The 23287-nt window shown below is 38.4% G+C and overlaps 1 protein-coding gene and 1 non-coding gene across 6 annotated transcripts in view; one reads left to right on the forward strand and one right to left on the reverse strand.

Moving 5' to 3' along the window:
• Positions 1-23287, reverse strand: part of RNF180 (ring finger protein 180) — a 283023-nt gene that overhangs the window by 133929 nt on the left and 125807 nt on the right. The window lies entirely within an intron of this gene.
• MIR320A-2 (microRNA mir-320a-2) lies at positions 5593-5674 on the forward strand. Its single transcript, NR_030924.1, has one exon. It is a non-coding gene; the product is annotated as a microRNA mir-320a-2 (primary transcript).

Below are 23287 nucleotides of genomic sequence, written 5' to 3' on the forward strand. Positions count from 1 at the left end.
AGGAAGCTCCAGGAGATTGTATGGACAGGGAAGCCTGGTGTGCTGCAGTTCATGGGGTCACAAAGAGTCGGGCATGACTAAATGACTGAATTGAACTGATGTACAAAATAGATAACTAATGAAAACCTACTATATAGCACCGAGAACTCTAGTCAGTGCTCTTGGTGACCTAAATGAGAAGGAAATTTTAAAGAGTGGATATATGTATAACTGATTCACTTTGCTGTACAGCAGAAACTAACACAACATTATGAATCAACTATACTCCAACAAAAATTAATAAAAATATATGGAATCTGGAATACATAGCTGTCTGTGTCTCTTAGAAGAAAGAGAAATTTTCACTTTTTTCATCCAGGTAAAATTCTACCAAGCCTTAGGCAAAGGTTTTACAAATCAGGTAAATCAGTTTACAGATAATTGACCAAGCCACTAACTACCGAGTGAGGTCATATGTTAAAAATGCAAGCCTGCCACCATCTTCTTCTCTTTTTTCACATTATGATAATCAGAAATATGATACTTTTAGATTAGAGGCCAGCTAGTAGGCTGGTGGCAAGTTTGAATCTGGAGCTTTATTTTCTAATTTTAAAAGGAACATAAAGCAGAGACATTACTTTGCCAACAAAGGTCCGTCTAGTCAAGGCTATGGTTTTTCCTGTGGTCATGTATGGATATGAGAGTTGGAATGTGAAGAAGGCTGAGCGCCGAAGAATTGATGCTTTTGAACTGTGGTGTTGGAGAAGACTCTTGAGAGTCCCTTGGACTGCAAGGAGATCCAACCAGTCTATTCTGAAGGAAATCAGCCCTGGGATTTCTTTGGAAGGAATGATGCTAAGGCTGAAACTCCAGTACTTTGGCCACCTCATGCGAAGAGTTGATTCATTGGAAAAGACCCTGATGCTGGGAGGGATTGGGGGCAGGAGGAGAAGGGGACGACAAAGGATGAGCTGGCTGGATGGCATCACTGACTTGATGGATGTGAGTCTGAGTGAACTGCAGGAGTTGGTGATGGACAAGAAAGCCTGGCATGCTGCGATTCATGGAGTCCCAAAGAGTCGGACATGACTGAGTGACTGATCTGATCTGATCTGATATTTATGGCAACAAATGAAACAATATAACAACTTATTAGCAAAGCAAAGTGTGGCAGACACTATTGGTTGGATAACCTAACACTTTCTCCAACTCTATTGGTCTTTATAAGAAATGCTTTCCTTAAGTATAGTTCTCCCCATCAAATCTTGCAACATGCTCTTTTCGTAATAAATATTCTAAATACTGATCTGGCTGGAACTACTGCAATGCTTCGTCATTGGTGCCTGGAGCAATTAAATGCAAAACCGTTAGTCAAATGGAAGGACCTTCTCTCAGGACAATGGAAGGGTCCTGACCCCTTATTAACTAGCGGTCGAGGATGTGCTTGTATTTTTCCACAGGATGCAGATTTCTCCAATTTAGATCCAAGACAGGTTGATTCGCCATGTTGCAGACCCCCAGACATCCAGTTCCCCCATTGCTTCTATCACAAAAGAGGAGCCCGCTGGAAGGGGAGGCAAGATAAACATCGAGATCCCGGCGAGACTGATGGGGCTGCTGCAGTGCGAACTCCAACCAGAAAATAATTCTACTTATTCTGTTTTGGCTTGTCTTCCCTCTCCTTATGTTTTTCTCTTTACCAACGATTCTGGAAAACTTAATGTACATGTGACTTTCACTGGTGGACCCAATGTAGTGACTTGTGAACAATGCGTGCTCTCATCTTGTTTAAACCCTCAGTATAATGTTTGCTCCTTTGTAGTGTTACAATGTCCACCTTATCTTATGATGTAACCACTTATTGATATAACTATAGTCTTGCTGTGTTACAACAACTACAAGATTTAATGTGATCGCGACGATTTGTGGGTACTTATTTTAGGAATATCAGCTTTAATAGCAGCAATTACTTCTGTTACTGTGGCAGCAGTATCATTGACTCAACAAGTGCATACTGCCCAATATGTTGATGCTATGTCTAAAAATGTTTCTTTAACTCTAGCAACACAGGAAGTTATAGATAGAAAACTGGAGATGAGAGTAGAGGCCTTAAAGAGGCAATAATGCATACTGGGACTGAGTTACAGGCTTTAAAAGTGAAAATGGCTCTGTCTTGCCACGCTGATTACCGGTGGATATGCGTGACATCTTTAAAGGTAAACGAGACAGATTATGAATGGGAAAAAATCAAAAAACATATCTCAGGTGTTTGCAACAGCTCTGACATTGGCCTGGACTTAGGGAAATTTCATAATCAAATACAGACCCTGGAACACTGTCGACTGGATTTTACCACCGCTGGAGCAGCTAATGACTTATTTCACACCTTCTCTAACTTTACTGGAAAAAACATTCTGTCTAATATCTTTAGTTCTAATTTTGCTTCTCATAATCATTCTTCCTTGTATTGTCAGGATTCTTCGGCAGAACATTCAAAAGCTCGCGACTGAGCTGCCTCTGGCTGTTTTAAGAAATAAAAAAGGGGGAGATGCGGGGAGCGAGCTCCGCCCCTGGCAAAGGTCATGAGGAAGGAGGCTTGGCATACGCAAAGGCGGGATCAAGCCTCAGGAGTCTCCCTGGAAATTCTCGAGCAATCTACCCCCAAAACCAGAGTCTGCCTACTTTCTGCTTTGTGCTTTCACCTACACCTCTGACTTTATGGGGGGCTGTCCCCCACTACCTCTCTGAAAAAAGAGTTAGCTTACAGCTCCAGTTAATAATTCCTGGGTGTGACAGTGTTTCAACCTACAAACTCCCTTGGAAGTCCTCTAGCCTGCCTGAATAGGTTTTTCCGGCCACATGTGATTGTTCAGAGCCTCCCAACTGTGAGAGGCAGGAGATGTTCTAAACTGTCTAAACACAGATTCTTTTGAGTAGTTAGAAGATTGATTAGAAATTGTACTGGTGAAGGGATTTTCACTTGTTGGGCCAATGTTTGCTGCTAAGTCTCCATATCCCTTACCTGCTGTGTCCCTGGCAGTGTATTGATTAATATAATTGGTGTAAGTAGTAGCTTTAATGTTTGTAACCTGGGACCCTTGAGTTAATTCTTTTTCTTGTTATAGCCCACCACACCTTTGCGCTGTAGGAATGCAACTTTATCTAATGCTTTTGGAGGGTGGCTCCTGACCAATCACCTTAAGAGAAAAATAAGTTTTCTGAAGAAAAGGTCTTAAAATGTTAACAGGCCTCCGGGCCAGAAGATGATGCAAATCACCTAAGCTTTTGCATATGATAAGTTTGCAGGAAGAAAGCCTGGTTTGCTGCAAGACTCTACCCCTTCCCCCATTATCCTCTATGCATAACTTAAGGTATAAAAACTACTTTGAAAAATAAAGTGCGGGCCTTGTTCACCGAAACTTGGTCTCACCATGTCGTTCTTTCTCTTACCTTCTGGCTGAATTATTCAGCCTCTTTTCTCCACTGAATTTCCTCACTGAGCTATCCTCATTCTATTACTCTTTATATCCTTAATTAACGTTTAATTAAGCAGTTGTTTCCTGATCCTCGCCGACGCCGTCCCCGCTTCGAATACCCTGGATCAGCCGGGGCTGGTCCCCGGCACTTTCCCTTACTGAGCCCAGAAAGCCTAAATAGTTGTTTATCTAGACTTTCTCTGAGTGAACTCTGGGAGTTGGTGATGGACAGGGAGGCCTGGCATGCTGCGATTCATGAAGTCGCAAAGAGTCGGACACGACTGAGTGACTGATCTGATCTGATCTGATCTGATCTCATAGTTGTCCCAGCTATGGCCAATGAGACATAAGGAAATTATGCTAAGAGTGTCTGGCATTCTCAATGAAAAGGGCAGGAAGAACTAACACTACCCCCTTCACTTTCCTTGAACATGATGATCCTATATTATCTCTGTTACAGCCATCTAGCAACATGAGGCAACATGCATGAGAATAAAAGAAAGCAGAGACAGAGTTAGAGTCTGCACCCTTGATTGCACAAACTGACAAGGTCTAGACTTGTATAAGAAAAATAAACACTGACCTGTCAAGCTCCTGTCAGTCAAGTTTCTCTTATAGCTAAAATCACAATAACCATCTCTACTCTTTCCACTTCCTACTTCCACATGCAACCATCCCTGAGTCAACACTGGTAAATCCTTTCATAACTTCTCTTGGTTCATGCAAAATATAAAAGCACAAGAGTACATAAATACTCTGCTGTCACTTTTCTCACTAACCAACATATCATGGATGTCTCTGTAAGACATTAGATATTGATTCTTACTCTTTTTTCTAATCTATGGACACACATATTTTACATAAGTAGGATGAGCTCTTACCTGCTTTTTGTATTTCAATTTTTCTCTCTCTTCTTTTTTCTGGCCTTCCTCCTCCCTGCTCTCTGTAGATTTGCTCTTCCTCCCAGTCTCCCCTGTCTCATTTCCTATAGTGTTCCATCTTGCACCTCATCATTTTTCTATGAAGCCTAATCACCACCTTTTACTACTCTACCTCTGTAAATGTTGTACCTCTTCCACCTTTATGGCTGTACTCTTCTTTTTACACCTTCTGTTATACCTATATGGATTGTCTACATATGTCCCCCTTTATTACATTTGGAATGGATTATGTTTTATTTCTGTTTCCTTAATTCCTGAACTTAGAGGGAAGAACAGAAATAAGAATCAAAGAGACAAGTGGAGACATAATTAAAGATAAGGAGACAACTTGGGGAAATTATGGAGTTTGTGGGTGAAGCAGTTGTCAATCTGACAGGATGACAGCTTTTCCAATAAGGAGTATGAAATCTTTCTTGAGACCCAATGTGGGTCATTTGCTATAGGTCAAGCATGTAGCCTATATGCCTAATACCACCTGCTGTCTATATTTTTTGTAAATCAAATTTCAACGGAACATAGCTCACTGGTCTCTATGCTGTGCATGGCTTTGTGCCACCATAGTGGAACTACGTAGCTGTGATAGAGACTGTACAGTCAGTAAAGTTGATGGTACACACCACTGCCTGCCAGCCTGAGATGTCTCATTATGTTTCTGAATGTAACACAGCACTGCTCATTTCCACCACAATAAACATTTGTGATTTATTTATCAATCAAATATTTATTGAGTGAGCAAAGAATTTTTAGGCCTTGTGGTTTTCTGAGTTTGCTTGGGCTGTGATAACAAAGTACCATAGACTGGGCAGCTTTAGCAACAGTCATTTATTTCTCACAGTTCTACAGGCTGAGAATCCAAGATCAGGGTGGCAGCATGGTTGGGTTATGGTGAAAAATGTCTTGACTTGCAAACACCAAACTTCTCACTGTAAGCACATGGCTTCCTCTGTGGATATGGAAAGAGATCTCTCTTCATTTTCTTATAAGGCTGCCAATCCTATCAGATTAGGACACCACTCTTATGACCTCACTTAACCTTAACAATCACCTCCTAAAAATCTTATCTTCAAATATAGTCACAGTGGGATTAGAGCTCCAAGCAATGAATTTTGGGGCACTAGGAATATTGCAGTGAACATATCAAGGCACTGGGGATGTTGTGGTGAACGTAACAAGCAAGTCCTATAAATTAATTCTTTAAAAACGAAAAAGAGGCCTTCTCTTCCCGGTTCTTCCCGGAGTCGGGAAAAGCTGGGTTGAGAGGGCGAAAAAGGAAGAGGGGAAGGGTCTAGGGGAGGGGTACGTTCATGGGGTCTTGGCCCCGGGCATAAGGTGGGGGCGTCCAGTTCAGGTCTGGGGGCCGAGATGCCAAAAAAAAAGAAAAAAAAAAGAAAAAAGAATGTGAAGAGAAGATAGTTTCAAGAACGTGAGTGCTAAGTGTCAGAAAGAGGCAAAAAGCAAGACACAGGGTACCAAGGTACTGAATCAAAGAGGTTGTATTGAGAATTTAAGGCATTTTGAAACTAAGATCAGCAGAAGCTAATTCTCATTTGGGTGGAAGAGGATACATTGGTTTCATACTAAATAATTTTTAGTTTTTCTTCATAAGTCTTAAAATCTCTGAACTCACAATTTTATTTTGATTTGCATTCTCCTTTCTTTTGAAGACTTTAAAAATAAGTCAAGGATCTTAGTTTCTGAATTCCAGGTAGGTGAGAAGTCCCACTGGGCCACAACAGAAAGAACACAAGTCTATATCAAAAGCCATTTTTAAGCCTCCAGCAACAATCTTTACACCTGTCCATCAGTTTCAGATACAATAAATTCAGTTACTCCTAAGCCACGTAGGTCACACATTAGTTTGGAGAGCAAAGTGGTCTTTTTCACACTTTTCTCTTCACTCTTAAGCACTTTCTTGCCTTATTTCATTCTGCTTTATTTTCTTTGCCACAGAAAAACATTTATATTGTATATTAATTAATGTGCTTTTTGTTCCAAATTTTCCTTATCCATAACCCTTCTTTTTAATGTAGGCAGAAACAGATGTTTAAAGAATGGATGGCACAGTAGTATGTAGATAAAAAAGGAGTTAAATCCTTAAATATTTGGCATTTGATTTTCAAAAGCCTAGGATTCTGAGTATAAACAATAGATTGAGAAGATCTTTTTCCTACTCCTCCTATCCCTATCCCTTTCTACTGAACACATACTGCATAAACATTTCTATGGGATTGGAATGAGAGTCTAGTGGACCTCCAAAAAGGTACTCTGCAACACGTTCACTTTAGCTTAAAACCTGGAGGAGGAGGATGGACACGACAGAAAATTCCATCACATTTGGAGTTTGGATAGCAGGAAGCCCATAGCTTCCAATCTCCAGCATACAGTCCAAGGAGGATGCAAGGTCTCAGAATTCTCTCATGCTTAGCATGGTAAAGGACCGCACGGTAAGGTAGAATGGCACTGACCTGGCACCAAGTAGGCAGCAAGGCCTTTCAGTCAATACAAGAAAGAAAATAAATACCTTTCTTTCTCAGTACTTCTGAGTATTAACTCAGCAGGTATCAGCAAGGCCAAATTTCATACCACCTTCAGCATGGAAGGTCCATGAAACTTAGAATACAGACCTAGAGGTACAAAGAGGGTAAATCCTTGGCTGATTGAGCTTTATTTTCCAGCCTCCAATAGAAAGAGTGCTCAAAATAGAAATCAAACTCACTAATTCATTCAACAAATAATCAGTGTGTAACTTATATGTACAAACACCTTTAACTAAAAGTAAAGTTACATTCCCTGAATATATGAGTTTATGGATTATAAGTCATTCCTAGAGTATAATCTTCCCTTTCCCATATTTTCCTTATATCATTTAATTTCTTCACATAAATTTGAAGTACACCTAGTTTTCTCTAAATCTTGTCTATTGCATTTACTTTAGAGCTGACACAAAGTCCATGCTATGTTATGGTAAAAGTTCAGATGTCAAAGTTATCAGAAAATAGAAATGATTAAGAAACAACATATGGGAGTTACTTTAAATATACAGATATACATGGTACAGCATTCTTTTCATTTCTGATTCTTAAAAAAATGTAAGTTTTTATAAATGTCATTGTTGTGCATAAGAATCTGTATTTCTACTCAGAATATGACTTCAAATTTGCATAAATACATATTCCAAATTGAATGGTTTTGGACTTCTAACATATGCTAGCTTCCATAACAGTCATCAAAAATATATTTTAAGAAAAAACTGGGAAACTTTTTTATATCACACAAAAAAAGACTTTTAGTCAATATAGGGAAACAAGCAAATGCAGTGTCTCCCTTCAGCTCTATTTAAACAAAAATATTAGATTAAATGTTCAAAAACCTAATACATATGTTGATGATGTAACTTAGGAGTGAAGATTCTAAGCTCTATGGATAGCAGTGAGCTAGAAAGGCAGATTGGTCTGAGCAATATGGAACAGAGCCAGCTAATCTAGACTAAGAGTTGGCAGGACACCAGTACTCTAAACCTGTGCTGTTTGTAGGTGTGAGGTATGAACTAGCACATCCTAAGAGCTTGGAAACCCTCAATAGAGAAAGTAAAATTAAAATAAATGCATACTAGTCAAAGCCATAAAACCACAGCAAAGTCACACACAAAACTTGTCTTAAGGGGTTTCTTCCGCAATTCAGAGCATCTGAGATTCACACACAAACAACTCCCACTGAGGATAAGCTCACAGTCAAAAGTTACAAATTATGTCAGAAAACAAACTGTCAATGAAAAAGTACTGGGTAGATGTATGAAAGGAAAGAACTCACTTTTTAAAAAACTACATATAACGGGGAAATATGTAAGAAACTTAAAAATAATTGTTAGGAGATTTTAAAAGAAGAATATGGTTAATTTGGAGAAGGAAATGGCAACCCACGCCAGTATTCTTGCCTGGAGAATCCCATGGACATAGAAGCCTTGTGGGCTACAGTCCATAGCGCCACAAAGAGTCAGACAAGACTAAGCGACTTTTCTTTCTTTATGGTTAATTAGAGACCAGGATAAAATAAAAATATAATAAGATAATATGAATATATTATAAAAATATAATAACTACAGTGTACAATGTATAAAAATATTGAATCACTTGCACATCTGAAACTGATTAATACTGTAAGTCAACCACAATTAAAAATATATGAAATGAAAACAAAAAGCGAATTTGAGTAAGAATGCAAATGGAGATTGTAAACATGAAAAAAAATAAGGTTAAAGAAGACAGAAAGAAGAAATTAGAAAAAACTGCTAAAGGTAACATATGGAATAAATAATCTGTAAGATTCTCAGCTTATTTTAGAGTTGCAAGATAAAGACTTCCTTCTAAAAACAAACTCACAGAAAAAGAGATGATACTTATGCATGGTTACCAGAGGCAGTTGGAGGAGGGGGAATTGGATGAAAGCAATCAAAAAGTATTAATACAAAATTACAGTTATAAATAAAGACTAGAGATGTAATATAAAACATGAAAATTTAATTAATATTGTTATATGTTATATAAGAGTAGGGCTATAAGGAATTTTAGAAAATCATCTAATTCATCACTAAAATCAAAGTTTCTGTAAAAGTCTTTCAAATAAAATAAATAAATAAAAATAAATAAATAATTCTACATATTTCTCTAATAATTAAACTGCAGTATACTCTTCTGGGGTTTTCCAGGTAGCACTAGTGGTAAATAATTCACCTGCCAATGCAGGAGACACAAGAGATGCAATACCCAGGTCAGGAGGATCCCCAGAGGAGGGCATGGTGACCCTCTCCAGTATTCTTGCCTGGAGAATTCCATGCACAGAGGATCCCGGTGGGCTATAGTCTAGGGGGTCGTAAAGAGTTGGATAAGACTGAGCAACTGACCACACACATACTCTTCTAGATTGGCAGTTCACTCTAGCATCAAATTTGTGGGAACAATTCAGTCTTAATTCTGGATAATTTATTAAGTCACTGACCGACTCTCTGATATGACTTATTCTATAACCTTTGCCATTTGCCATTGTTTTCAAATTCTTCCTGGATCTACAAGTTCTTTTTCTCTAATGGCTTCTCACACTACAAACAGAAAAGAAAAAAACTTCAAACCAAAAAACTACCAAATTCCCTTAGTCTTGCATTTTGTTTTAGCTACTATCTTCCCTCTCTCTCCTTCCTGTGACAGCTAAACTTTTCAGAATAACTGTCTCTGTTTTTCACTCTTCTTGATCTCTAGGCTTGTATTTGACACTATTATTCTCTTCTTCAAAGATTTTAAATATCTTGAAATATTTGTCACTTATCTTGATTTTTATGACACATTTTTCTCCTGTTCATTCCTCAAATGAATCTTCCTCTTCCCTCCCATAAAACTAGAGTTCTCTGATGCTTAGTTCTAAACTGCTGTCTTGATTTTTCTTCTCAATCTATACATTTCCCTGGGCAACGAACCTATAGCTTTTGCAGAGATGACTTTCAGATTTATAAGTCCAGCCTGAGACTCCCATTTCGGCTCTAAAACTATATACTTAAGATATACTTAAGTGTCTGTTTGATATTTCAGTTGTGATGTCTTAAAGACACCTCAATTCAGTATGCTTCAAACTGAATTCACTGTCTCTGCTCCATAACTGAATCACTTCTAATTTTCTTTAATCAACTGAATCCAACCAGATCTATAGGTGAGTAGTCCAGGCGTTACCCTATTTCTTGCTAATTCATCAGTAAATCCTATTTATCCTAGTCCTTGAATTTTTATCAAATCCATTTCTGCCTTTCTGTATTACAACTACCATTCTTTCTTCACTTGGACTATATACTTCAATAGACAACTAACTGGTCCTTACATCCTTTTTTGTATCTAACGATTTTGTAAACTTTGCCAAAATTTTTTTTCAACTGTTATTCTTATCATGCTAGCCTATGGTTTAAAAACCTCCAGGGCCTCAGTTAAAGAGCCAACATCTAGACCACAGGCCCTCCTATGCCACCTCCAACCTCACCAACTTCATCCCTTACCACCTATGCTCTTGCCCTCTGAGCTCTACCCTGTCATTTTTTTGCTTTCTGAAATGTACCACCGTCCTTCAGGATACAGATCTTGGTACATGTCAATCTGTTTATCTGGCATGTTAGGTGATCATACCTCTTTTATTTAACTCCTACTCATTTATTGTGCTTATTTTTCAGTCGTGTCCGACTCTTAGTGACCCTGTGGACTGTAGACCACCAAGCTCCTCTGTCCATGGGAATTCTCCAGGCAAGAATATTGGAGTGGGTTGCCATGTCCTCCAGGGGATCTTCCCAATCCAGGAATCAAACCCAGGTCTCCTGCATTGCAGGTGGATTCTTTACCATCTGAACCACCAGGGAAGCCCATTTATTAGATCTTGGCTAAAAAAGACATGTTTTTAGGACAGACTTTTCTGTCTCTTTAATCTAAAATAGGTCACCCACTCAATATGCTCTCATAGTAACATGTATTTCTCCTTCACAGAATTTATCAGAGTTTGAACTTTACATATTTGTGTATGAGAGCTTGATTGATGTGTCCCACTCCTACTGGACTTTAAACTCTGTCCGTAATACAGTGCCTGGTAGTAGCTGATTGAATGTAGTAGCCATTCAATTAACTTATGTTGAATGAATGAGATATAATAATACATACTTGATGAATTACCAATGTTTAAAATATTTATCTTTTAAATTCCTTATTCTAATGTATTCTATTTTATTCTCCCTATACTCTAAATCTATTTGCATTCTTATTTTCCTTCTTGATTTGGGCGAAAGGGGAAGGGTTATAGCTGAAGAGTTGGGAACTATTAGTAAACCTGGAGATATTCCTAAGAATCTGGGCAAAATTGTTCATTTGTGTCACACTAAAAGGAGAAAAGAAAAGAGACACCCGAGAATTGTTGCTCTAGATTGTCAGCTAATAGCTTATTATTAAAAAAAAAACAAAGCACAAAACAAAGTTCTTACAAGAAGAGAAATAATCATGAGACACATTATGCCTCTTTAGTCAGCAACATGTGACTAAGAGAAGTCACATTTTATTCACTCTGTTGTATCCACTTCGTGGTGTCCTAGTTTTAACCTTCCCTCTGGGAATAAGCAAGTTTTCTTGATAAGTAACTATAACAGGCAGAAAGTAGAACAATCCAGTTCTCCAAAATAGTGCTTCAAGTTTAGGGGATATTATGTTTCTTGTACTTGATGGTTACATAAAAAGAAAATACTAGGCATATGCTTTATTCCAGTTTCATGGACATCAAAAAATTCCTTATTTTTATCAAAACATATACATTTACCTTCAGAAAGATGTTTAGTATGAGCAAGATTTCTAAATTAATCCTTTCCTCAATAGCTCAAAATCTAATTGGAAGAAGCAAATAAACAAATAAGTAAAAATCTGATTATAGTTAAAACAAAAATACTTTTTTAAATCCTTAAAAATTTATGCTTCAGAAAGGCATAAACTGAATTTCCTATTTTGGCACTTAATGTATCTTGTGAACTTAGACAAATTATTTAACCTTTCTGAGTCTCAATTTATTCAAATGCATGTTGGGACTAATACCATTCTCCTCATAGATATGTTGTAAGAATTAAATGAGATCTTATATATAAAGTGCCCCCAAAATAAAGACCCTGATGTTGTTGTTTAGTTGCTAAGTTGTATATGACTTTCTTGCAACCCCATGGACTGTAGCCCACTAGGCTCCTCTATCCATGGGATTTCCCAGGCAAGAATACTAGAGTGGATTGCCATTTCCTTCTTCAGGGGATCTTTTTGACCCAGGGATTGAACCCATGTCTACTGCATTGGCAGGCAAATCCTTTACCACTGAGCCAGGGTAAGCCCTCTGAGCCACCAGGGAAGCCCAAAAACCCTAATATAAAGCACATTAAAGAAATAACACTTAAGGCCATGGCATACTCTGCAAATACAATTCAGAATCTAACCTCAAATACCTAGGAAAGACAGATAAGAATACTTTGCTGCAATTAGTTTACAGGTTAGATGGGTGTATGGGGAAATGAATGGTACATTTAGTTAACCTCCCTATTCCTTCCCCAGCTATTACCACCAAATTGAAAAGAGGATACAGACTAACATTGCTTTGATGGTGTGAATGCGGCAATGCTGAAGCCCACCATTTAATTTCTCTTCAGTTGGGCAAAGCTGCTGCTGCTAAGTTGCTTCAGTCGTGTCCGACCCTGTGCGACCCCATAGACGGCAGCCCACCAGGCTCCCCCGTTCCTGGGAATCTCCAGGCAAGAACACTGGAGTGGGTTGCCATTTCCTTCTCCAATGCATGAAAGTGAAAAGTGAAAGTGAAGTCACTCAGTCGTGTCCGACTCTTTGAGACCCCATGGACTGCAGCCCACCAGGCTCCTCTGTCCATGGGGTTTTCCAGGCAAGAGTACTGGAGTGGGGTGCCATCGCCTTCTCCTAGTTATTGATAATAATACTTCCCTCTAAAATACGATAAAAACAAACAAAACAAATACAGTTCAGTGGTACACCCATTTATTCCAAAGACGTCATTATGTCTTTCTGTGAAATATACTAGTTCCTTAAAAAATATATTAAAGAAATGTTTTTGTTTGTTTGTTTTTGTGGCAGTATTGGGAGGGCTTCCCAGGTGGCTCAGTGGTAAAGAATTCACCTGCCAAGCAGGAGATGTGGATTCAATCCCTGGGTTGGGAACATCCCCTGAAGAAGGAAATGGTAATCCACTCCAGTATTCTTGCCTGGGAAATCCCAAGGACAGAGAAGCCTGGCAGGCTACATCCATGCGGTTGTGAAAGAGTTGGACGTGACTTAGTGACTAAACAACAGTAGTTAGGAAGGAGCATGCCACTATGCTGGTCCTATATCACATATCCAGCCCATGAATTTCAGTCAGGCAATGAATGCCTGCAGTAACTGAAAACTGATGGGTACCTCTAAGTTCTAAGCTAAAGTTTTAATAGTAGGTTATTCCCTAGTAGCTCAGACACTAAAGTATCCAATTGCAAGGCAGGAGACCCAGGTTTGATCCCTGGGTCGGGAAGATCCTCTGGAGAAGGAAATTGCAACACACTCCAGTATCCTTGCCTGGAAAATCCCATGGACAGAAGAGCTTGGTGGGCTGTACAATTCATGGGGTCACAAAGAGTTGGACACGACTGAGCGACTAACACACACACACTTTGCATATGCCAAAACTATTGCTGCTCCACTGGAAAGTCAGCTTTATTTCAAAAATAAACTTTGAAGTTAGAAAACAAAGTCAGAGGTGGACAACTGTGGCACTGAACACAATTTCCAAGGGCACATGTGATATACTCTGCTATCCCACAGTTCAGCTGAACAGTGGCTTATTAGAAGAGCAATTTATCTCAGACAAATACCTCAGGGCCTTCAGGAGGTTTTTTGAAAATCATCTTTACTTCTGCTGAGAAAGGAACAAATAATGTTCAAGCTTTTACCTGAACATGAAGGAACACAAAGAGGCTGCAGTGCTTCCTGAGGCACAAGGAAACACAAAAGAGGCACCTCAAGTTTGCTGCACGTGGGCTGTAGCTGGCAATGACAACCCAGCACAAGGGAAGCATTAAGGAAAACAAAATCATCCTTCATTTCTTCTTAAAAATTATAACAGAGAGGTGATAATTTTTTATGGGGAGAATGTATCAGGGCATACAACATAAAAACAGTAAAGCCATGTCCAAAAAGTGACTAGACCAGGTTATAGTTAATTTCACCATATGTAACTGAATGAGTTGTCTGAAAAGTGAAAGTGAGAGTCACTCAGTCGTGTCTGACCCTTCGTGACCCCATGGACAATACGGTCCATGGAATTCTCCAGGCCAGAATACTGGAGTGGGTAGCTGTTCTCTTCTCCAGGGGATCTTCCCAACCCAGGGATCAAACCCAAGTCTCCTGCATTGCAGGCAGATTCAGACAGGAGTTGTCTGAAAACATCCCTTAAAAAACAAAAGTGAAATATCAACTATTAAAGAAAGGAGAGAAAGGGCACATGAGAGCTAGGAATGGTGTGAGCAAGGCTACAGTTGTGGGGATTAGCTATTTGGATGTAGGTGTGCAGAAAACATTAGAGTTATTTATTAGTAGTAGTAATAATAAATAACTGCACGTGGACAGCAGTTGGATATAAAGATGTTTTTGGATATACAGATGCCAGCAGAGGATATACAGATGTTTCTGTCCCCTCCACACAAATTTTCCCTACCTAAGATATTCAGAAATTTGTAACAGAAATGGAAAAATAAGTGGAACATCATCTATACTAAAAAAAGGAACAAAGACTTGCATATAAATATTACATTCCTAATTTATAACATGGCTAGAATAGGATAAATTCTAAAGTACTACAGCTAGAATTCAACCGATAAATAACACATTCAGATGCTTTGTCTATTATGTAATAAAACTCAAAATAAGATAGGAAATTGTTTGAAATAACGTGAGCTGAAAGTAAAGGCATGACTTGAACTCCAGCTTCCTCATCTTGTGAACTTAAATGAACCAACATTGGAAACGAGTAAGGAAAACAGATAAATTTATGATTAACAGTATCTGAACCAAAGTTTCTTATACTATGATCCATGGATAGAATGTGGCTGGGGTTCTATGAACTAGGATGGGAAAATGAATTACATATCAATTTTTTCTAACCTCTATTTGAAGTTAATCATTTCCTTCAAGTTGGAATGTAGGAGATGAGTTCCATGTATTAGAAGTAACTGATTTTGTGACCAAGAGAATATTAAAGACTTTCACATGATGAAACAGTGCAGATATTCCTAAATATCATTTACACTCATCACTTTGATGACTTTACTACAATAATTAGACCAACTACTGGGTCCTTTTACATAAAGCTTTAATAAAGAAGCACATATATTAACTACATTTCAAATTTTTATTATTTTGATAATGTTTTCAATATAGTTATCTACTACTGTGGGCAGGAATCCCTTAGAAGAAATGGAGTAGCCATCATGGTCAACAAAAGAGTCCGAAATGCAGTACTTGGATACAATCTCAAAAATGACAGAATGATCTCTGTTCATTTCCAAGGCAATCCATTCAATATCAATAATAATCCAAGCCTACACCCCAACCAGTAATACTGAAGAAGCTGAAGTTGAACGGTTCTATGAAGACCTACAAGACCTTTTAGAACTAACACTCAAAAAAGATGTCCTTTTCATTATGGGGGACTGGAATGCAAAAGTAGAAGTCAAGAAACACCTGGAGTAACAGGCAAATTTGGCCTTGGAGTACGGAATGAAGCAGGGCAAAGGCTAATAGAGTTTTGCTAAGAGAATGCACAGGTCATAGCAAACACCCTCTTCCAACAACACAAGAGAAGACTCTACACATGGACATCACCAGGTGGTCAACACTGAAATCAGATTGATTATATTCTTTCAGCCAAAGATGGAGAAGCTGTATACAGTCAGCAAAAACAAGACTGGGAGCTGACTGTGGCTCAGATCATAAACTCCTTATTGCCAAATTCAGACGTAAATTGAAGAAAGTGGGGGAAACCATAGGCTGTTCAGGTATGACCTAAATCAAATCCCTTATGATTATACAGTGGAAGTGAGAAATAGATTTAAGGGACTAGATCTGATAGATAGAGTGCCTGATGAACTATGGATGGACGTTCGTGACATTGTACAGGAGACAGGGATCAAGACCATCCCCATGGAAAAGAAATGCAAAAAAGCAAAATGGCGTCTGGGGAGGCCTTACAAACAGATGTGAAAAGAAGAGAAGTGAAAAGTAAAGGAGAAAAGGAAAGATGTAAACATCTGAATGCAGAGTTCCAAAGAATAGCAAGGAGAGATAAGAAAGCCTTCTTCAGCGATCAATGGAAAGAAATAGAGGAAAACAACAGAATGGGAAAGACTAGAGATCTCACCAAGAAAATTAGAGATACCAAGGGAACATTTCATGCAAAGATGGGCTTGATAAAGGACAGAAATGGTATGGACCTAAAAGAAGCAGAAGATATTAAGAAGAGATGGCAAGAATACACAGAAGAACTGTACAAAAGAGATCTTCACAACCAAGATAATCACGATGGTGTGATCACTGACCTAGAGCCAGACATCCTGGAATGTGAAGTCAAGTGGGCCTTAGAAAGCATCACTACAAACAAAGCTAGTGGAGGTGATGGAATTCCAGTTGAGCTATTCTAAATCCTGAAAGATGATGCTGTGAAAGTGCTGCACTCAATATGCCACCAAGTTTGGAAAACTCAGCAGTGGCCACAGGACTGGAAAAGGTGAGTTTTCATTCCAACCCCAAAGAAAGGCAATGCCAAAGAATGCTCAAACTACCGCACAATTGCACTCATCTCACACGCTAGTAAAGTAATGCTCAAAATTCTCCAAGTCAGGCTTCAGCAGTACGTGAACCGCAAACTTCCAGATGTTCAAGCTGGTTTTAGAAAAGGCAGAGGAACCAGAGATCAAATTGCCAACATCCGCTGGATCATAGAAAAAGGAAGAGACTTCCAGAAAAACATCTATTTCTGCTTTATTGACTATGTCAAAACCTTTGACTGTGTGGATCACAATAAACTGTGGAAAATTCTGAAAGAGATGGGAATACCAGACCACCTGACCTGCCTCTTGAGAAACCTGTATGCCGGTCAGGAAGCAACAGTTAGAAGTGGACATGGAACAACAGACTAGTTCCAAATAGGAAAAGGAGTATGTCAAGGCTATATACTGTCACCCTGCTTATTTAACTTATATGCAGAGTACATTATGAGAAATGCTGGGCTGGAAGATGCACAAGCTGGAATCAAGATTGCTGGGAGAAATATCAATAACCTCAGATATGCAGATAACACCACCCTTACGGCAGAAAGTGAACAGGAGTTAAAGAGCCTCTTGATGAAAGTGAAAGAGGAGAGTGAAAAAGTTGACTTAAAGCTCAACATTCAGAAAACTAAGATCATGGCATCTGGTACCATCACTTCATGGGAAATAGATGGGGAAACAGTGGAAACAGTGTCAGACTTTATTTCTTTGGGCTCCAAAATCACTGCAGATGGTGATTTCTTCCGTGAAATTAAAAGACACCTACTCCTTGGAAGAAAAATTATGACCAACTTAGATAGCATATTGAAAAGCAAAGAAATTACTTTGCCAACAAAGGTCTGTCTAGTCAAGGCTATGGTTTTTCCAGTGGTCATGTATGGATGTGAGAGTTGGACTGTGAAGAAAGCTGAGTGCCAAAGAATTGATGTTTTTGAACTGTGGTGTTGGAGAAGACTCTTGAGAGTCCCTTGGACTGCAAGGAGATCCAACCAGTCCATTCTAAAGGCGATCAGCCCTGGTTGTTCTTTGGAAGGACTGATGCTAAAGCTGAAACTCCAGTACTTTGGCCACCTCATGGAAAGAGTTGACTCATTGGAAAAGACTCTGATGCTGGGAGGGATTCAGGGCAGGAGGAGGAGGGGACGACAGAGGATGAGATGGCTGGATGGCATCACCGACTCAATGGATGTGAGTTTGAGTGAACTCTGGGAGTTGGTAATGGACAGGGAAGCTTGGCATGCTGCGATTCATTGGGTCACAAAGAGTCGGATATGACTGAGCGACTGAACTGAACTTATTCATGCACTCTCTTTTATGCATTTAAAATATTTTTTTAAGTTTGCAAAAGAGGTCTATGGGACAAACAAGGTTAAGAATTTATGGTCTGAGTGTAAAATAAATGCAGTTAGTTTACTACAGTTCACAATCTCTTAGGGCCATATATTTTTCATAAATCAGAATATTTAAAATTTCAGATAGATAGAGAAGCTCTGTCTCCGCAGAGTCTAGGGCAGTTTTCTGGAATTGAACACTACATATTTTTTTCCAGTAGAACATGAAAATATACAACAAATGAAACAAAAACAACACTTAGTTTCCCTTTACTTCAGTTCAGGTAATTCAGATCAGGACAAGTCTGGCAATCAAATGAGTTATGAAAACAAAAATTTTGGCTTTCAATGGCTTTTGAATTTCAGAATTGTGATAGGAGCTGCTGTCCTATTTTTGTATAGATGAATAAATATTCATCAGTTCTGTCATTTTCCCTATTTTTATCTACTTTCCCCACATAATTCTGAACATAACTTTTTTTACTCAGCATCATTTAAATTTCATCAGTAGCAAGATTTTCTTAAAAGTTTGGTTATAGCAGAAGGTCATTTTAAGTCTTTTCTTATAATTTAGGAAAATTTGGTGATGAAATTTTGATAGCTGGTAATCATTCTGAGTGGGCTACATTCCTTGTAATGAGGACTCTAATGTTTCTGGTTGCTAATCACCCATAATATTCTGGGCTCATTCTCAGTTTAGCTATTAATAGAATTTTTTTGGTAATCATCATAGATTCCTTCAGCACATTTTGTGTGTGTGTGTGTGTGTGTGTGTGTGTGTGGCAGTGATACACATTAAGATATTTCAACGACTTATGACCCATTTGGGGGGAAATACATTCATTTACTAAAGAAAACAGATAATGGAAAGAAAAGCAAGAAGAGAAAGTGGAAGATACACATTTTATAATAAATCAAACTGCTTTAAAAAAAGGCATATAAAATAAACAAACCACAATATATCCACTCTGCTGGCAACCCACTCCAGTATTCTTGCCTGGAGAATCCCATGGATGGAGGAGTCTGGTGGGCTACAGTCCGTGGAGTCGCAACGAGTTGGATACGACTGAGCGAGCAATTTAACTTTTAACTTTATACAAGATTGACATAAACCAAACAATGAAAGCACTGGGTTAAAGGTCTGTAGAATTAACCACAAAAATGAACAAACTATATTTAAAGATACATACAGAAGAATCTACTTAGAAGTACCCCAATGTTCATTACAGCACTATTTACAGTACCCAGGACATGGAAGCAACCCAGATGTCCACCAACAGATGAAAGGCTAAAGAAGATACTGCACACATGCACAATGGAACATTATTTAGCTATAAAAGGAACGCACTTGAGTCAGTTCTAATGTGGTGGATGAATCTAGAGTCTATTATACAGAGTGAAGTAAGTCAGTAAGAGAAAAACAAATATATTAATGCATATATATGGACTCTACAAAAATGGTACTGATGAATCTATTTGCAGGGAAGGAAAGGAGACACAGATGTAGATAAAGGACATGTGGACACAGTGGGGAAAGGAGAGGGCAGGACAAATTGAGAAAGTAGCGTTGACATACATACTCGATCGTGCATAAAATAGGTAACTAGCGGGAAGTTGCTATATAACACAGAGAACTTGACCTGGCATCTTGTGATGACCTGGACAAGTGGGATGGGGGCGGGGCTTAAAAGAGAGGAGGTATATATAATTATGACTCACTTGCATTGTTGTATGGCAGAAACCACCACATTGTAAAGCAATTATCCTCCAATTAAACAATACATAAAAAATTCAAAACTAAATAAAACTAATATTGATTACACATATGTGTGAGATATGAAACTAACACAAGGCAAGAAGAATGCTTCACTGAGGATATTCTAGTTCCTGGGCTGAGCAGCAGTTTCATGAGGATTCATTAAAACATTATTAAAAACAACAAAACTCCCCAAATGAGTAAAATGAAATATAATAAGTAAATGTGCAGAAATTAAATATGTTTTGTCATGGACTGGGAGGGACTGGGGGCAGGAGGAGAAGGGGACAACAGAGGATGAGATGGCTGGATGGCATCACTGACTCGATGGACATGAGCTTGAGTGAACTCTGGGAGTTGGTGATGGACAGGGAGGCCTGGAGTGCTGTGATTCATGGGGTCACAAAGAGTTGGACACAACTGAATGATTGAACTGAACTGCATGGATAAAGAAAAATTCAATGTTGGGCAACTAAGGAAACAAGAAATGTTATACATTTTAAAAAAAGTTAATAGGTCTTGATGAAGCCATTGTGACAAGTGATTTTTCACTTCATAGCTGCTAACCACAGTATGCTGCTGCTGCTGCTAAGTCGCTTCAGTTGTGTCCCATTCTGTGCAACCCCATAGACGGCAGCCCACCAGGCTCCCCCGTCCCTGGGATTCTCCAGGCAAGAACACTGGAGTGGGTTGCTATTTCCTTCTCCAGTTCATGAAAGTGAAAAGTGAAAGTGATGTCTCTCAGTTGTGTCCGACTCTTAGAGACCCCTTGGACTGCAGCTTACCAGGCTTCTCTGTCCATGGGATTTCCCAGGCAAGAGTAATAGAGTGGGTTGCCATTGCCTTCTCTGAATCACAGTATAAGAAAGGATAAATTAAGAAATATTAGTACTTAAAAGTCTCTTTAGTCAACTTTCAAGTACATTTTATTTAACAATGTGATAGAGCCAGCTTAAAGAGCCAAATTTGTACACCTCTTCCCAGTTCTTCATTCAGTGATGATTTCATACTGGTTGCTTGAAATTAGCCATGGTGATTTAAACCATGTATTTATGTCATGGATATCGGCAAGTGCTACAAGGCAGGGTTTCTTCTCCCCTGGAGAAATACTTATCAGCACAGCACTGATTTTGCTCAAGTGTAACTCACATAGAAAATAATTTACAAATGCACAATGAACTCTAACAAACTGAAAACACTTGTCTAACCACTATCTGGCTGAAGAAATAGAACTTTACTAACACTCAGAACGTCCCTCTCATGCTCCCTCTCAGGAAACTGATTCTCAGACAGGTGGCTTACTCAAAATCACAGAGAGAGCCAGTTTTAGAGCCAGGACTTATCTAAAATACTACTAATCAAAGTCATTCTTATTGCCACATTTATTTCCTAGTTTTATATCTTGTTGCGATTGCCATAGCACAGCTTATTTGAGTTAGCAGCCTTTACAGAAGCACTTATCTTGCAGTGGGAGTTTGTGGTTGGGCAGAGATATCACTGCCAATGTATCACAAACATTCTTTTCCCTCCAGGCTTCTCTAGGTTGGAGGGAAAATAAAAAGTACTTGCAGCTCACAAAAATGTTGAAGGACACATTTTGTAGGCTTTAATGCTCAAAATAAATCACTCAAGGTTAAAATGAAGTTTCAGCATGACAACTATGCAATAAAAATGCCCTGCTCCTCTTAGAAAGGTCTCTTAATGAGTGAATGTTTCCCATTCATCAATGCCATTGTGTTTCTGAAAATTAATGCTATCTAAATATTTTCATTTTTCAGAAAACTGAAGCAACTACTGAGACCCTTCATGATGAAACAACATGTTACTAGTAAGTTGCATATTTAAAACTCACATTCATTAGTTGCTTGGATTGTGTGCCATGGTGATATGAATGAGTCATCAATATCTGCAAACCCCTTAGCAAGCTGTGGGCACTGATTCTACCCTTCATTTCTGACACATGAAAAAAGCAATATACAAATAAGCTGGTACATTAAAGCATCTAGGTGCCCAGAACATAGGTGACATAAGGTAAATGATGGTATTGCCATTCTCCTGATTCCCCCAGACTGCTTTTAATTATGTATTAAGCAAAGGGAGGGAGCTGATTTTTAAAAATGGATAATGCAACAGCCTTACATTAGCTTTGAAATGCATATATTACTTTTCCTTTTCAACTTCCTGTTTACTATATTAAAATAGTACGAATCCTTTCAGTAAGTTACTACTGTAAGTACAGAAAGATCATGCGAGAATACTACCTGAGGTATACAAGTTGTGAAGGGTAATGTACGTGTGGAAAAACTGGGGGTAAGTATAAAAATGGCAATTCAAAAGGACTTCTTGAGAACAGGGGTAAAATTGGCCATGAGGTCAATTACAACATAGCTTTGTTTTCTGATCAAACTGTGCCAATTAAGTAGGATAATCTAGTTGTCAAGCTGTATGAATACACGAAGATAAAAAGAGCCAAGTTTTCAGGGTTCAAATTTTGGTTCTATCACTACCAGCTGAATAACCTTGGACAACGACTTAACTTCTCTATGCTTGTGTTTTCTCATTTACTAAAGAAGAAAAATAAAAGTATCTTCCTCATAGGATTGATGAGAGATTGAATTAGCTAATATTCAAATAGTGCTTAACTGGTAATGCCTAGAAGTTAATAAAAGTTACATGTGTTCTTATTATTACTTCTTTAGCATATTACAATATTTAAATGTTAATCATAAGGTTTGTTCAAAATGTCCTTAAATTTTTTATTATTCACTATATATACCCAGCCACCAATCTTTTCTAAAATATGAAAAGTTGCTTTAATATAATTATTTACTTATTAATATATAGTTAATATAACACTATCATTAATAATTAACAAATACATATTTTGCTAATTTATATTCTACTATATTAAGTGATATTAAAATATTTCTAAAAGTACTATTTATAGTATAAAGTAGCAAGAAATTATTAACTATAATAAATGACTTGAGAAGATTTTTCCTAAAGTACACTGCTGTGGGATGTCTATATAGTACTTCCCTGTCTAAAAAGGTCGTTGACAGGCTGAATAATTCACACAGGCGTACATACAAAACAAAACTCTGATCCATAATTTGCAGCTCCTAGCCCAGGAAATCAGCCCATTACCTAACGTAATCAGTCCAGGAAGTCAGCCCACTATTTCAGCAACTAGTCAAGAAATGACCCCTGAAACAGTCAGCCCTAAATGGCTAGGGTTTGATTAATAATAGACAGGTTCTCTAATTTTTGCTCCCATTTGTAATTTAGGAAATTTAGGAAATGAAGAAAGCCAACTATGTACCCCTTACCAACTGCATAGGATGCTCTGCTTCTAGTCAGTCCCTCTACAGCTCCTCCATGCCAACAGCCTCCCAGGATATACCTGAAGCCATCCTGTTTTTTAACTGTAAAGA

The sequence above is a fragment of the Bos taurus genome, chromosome 20 (assembly GCF_002263795.3).
Source record: "Bos taurus isolate L1 Dominette 01449 registration number 42190680 breed Hereford chromosome 20, ARS-UCD2.0, whole genome shotgun sequence".
Classification (NCBI taxonomy): domain Eukaryota; kingdom Metazoa; phylum Chordata; class Mammalia; order Artiodactyla; family Bovidae; genus Bos; species Bos taurus.